Raw genomic sequence first — 1,686 nt, forward strand, 5'->3', positions numbered from 1 at the left:
AAAGGAAAAGAAGAAACTGCTCGTGGTGGAGAATAAACGTCTTTCCAGTAACAAGATACATTCAGGCTGTCTTAGAGATAATGTTCTTCATTTGATGTGAATGTTAATGCAGTTAGAAAATGATAGTTGCCTAGCAGGTGAGTGTCCATTTGGCAAAATCAATTTCCTCAACTGGAGGAATGAATAAGTGATAATTATTGATCTCTACGTGCAGCAGATAGACGAGTCGGTCAGTCTCATTTTGATCTGACTGACGCTTCTCTCTCAACAATTCAGTTCAAAGTTTTCTTGTAGCATCACTGCAAAGCACTCAAAATGTATTTATCAGCTACACACGATGCACAGTGGAGGTAAGTGTGCCTAGAAGGTAACCAACTTAAATAACAGCATGAGTAGGAAAATGTAATTTGCATTATTTGATGGGTTATCAGTCCCTGCAGTTGCGGTGTTTGAGTTGCAAATGCGAACGAGGGACTCGAGTGAGGCTGGACACGAAAGAGAAATATTTCAGCAGCTGGTCCAGAAATCATGACACTGTCCGGTAAATAAACACACCACAGGCTCGCTATGAAGGAAGAATCCAATGTGCTTTAATTCACTGTGTGTTTGCATGAGCCTGTGCATAACAGGCCCCGGTGTTTGCACAGCACAGCAAATAAACGCCTTCAGGTCAATGTGTGTGTTATTAATGAGCACACAGAGGGAGAGTTTGAATGTGAGATAGCTCAGGGTTTATAGTGCAGCCATAACAGTGGCTTTGTGTGAGACAGGAGGCTGCTGATGTGGAGCCATGTGGCAGGTCTGTCCACAGACCGCAGGGCTGGAACCAGGATTTTATAGACGCAGAGGCTGGGAATCCTGCTGCAGTGGGAAGAGGAAGCAGTGTTTGAATATTACAGTGCAAATAGATACACGCCTATTGTTTCCAGGGTTTGTTGTTATGGAGATCAGATTGGGATCTAAGACCAACTTGCAGAGTCTTCTAATAGATAAGGATCTGAGGAATTTCTTTTCAGGGGGAGCCCGGCATCTTTTCAGAAGGGACAAGACTACCTCCCTGCACAGACTGCCGAACAAGCCGGTCCTCGCCTGCACACAGAAACGAGATCATGTAACAGCATTGTTTGCAGTCTGGAGCATAAACAGAAGAGGCAGGAAGCACAATAAAACACACCTGCCATCAGTTATCCTGATCCAAGCACAGCACCAGAGCCACTGGCTCACTGCAACCCTACTCTCAAACCAGTGCAAATGAATCCAAAGAGATGTAGAGGTGAGCTTTTACCAAACTCCTCTATTACTAACAAATACGCAGGCATCAACGGGACAAACTGTCTGACAGGCTGGAAAACCAGTTTAGAAATCAGAGGAAAGAATAAATGGGCACACAAGGACCGGCAAAGAAACGTTAAGACAACGGCTCCAGTCAGTAGTCGAGAAATCACCTCCTGGGTCTCCTCCTAATCGCTTTAGCTCACATCATGAGGTCAAGGACAGACTCCTCTTACACCAGGCTCCTCAATCACCCGAGCTCTAAATCAGCACTGGTGTTAATCTTACATTGTTATATTTCGGAGAGTAGCAAAAGGATGTTTTGGATGAAAGTGTAATGTTAGTTAGAGTCATGGTTAGGACCGTACCACACAGACCTCAGAAGGTTAAGAATGTGACGGAGGGTTGAAGCTG

Source organism: Pundamilia nyererei, unplaced genomic scaffold (genome assembly GCF_000239375.1).
Source record: "Pundamilia nyererei isolate P.nyererei 1_Seehausen unplaced genomic scaffold, PunNye1.0 scaffold00361, whole genome shotgun sequence".
NCBI classification, from domain to species: domain Eukaryota; kingdom Metazoa; phylum Chordata; class Actinopteri; order Cichliformes; family Cichlidae; genus Pundamilia; species Pundamilia nyererei.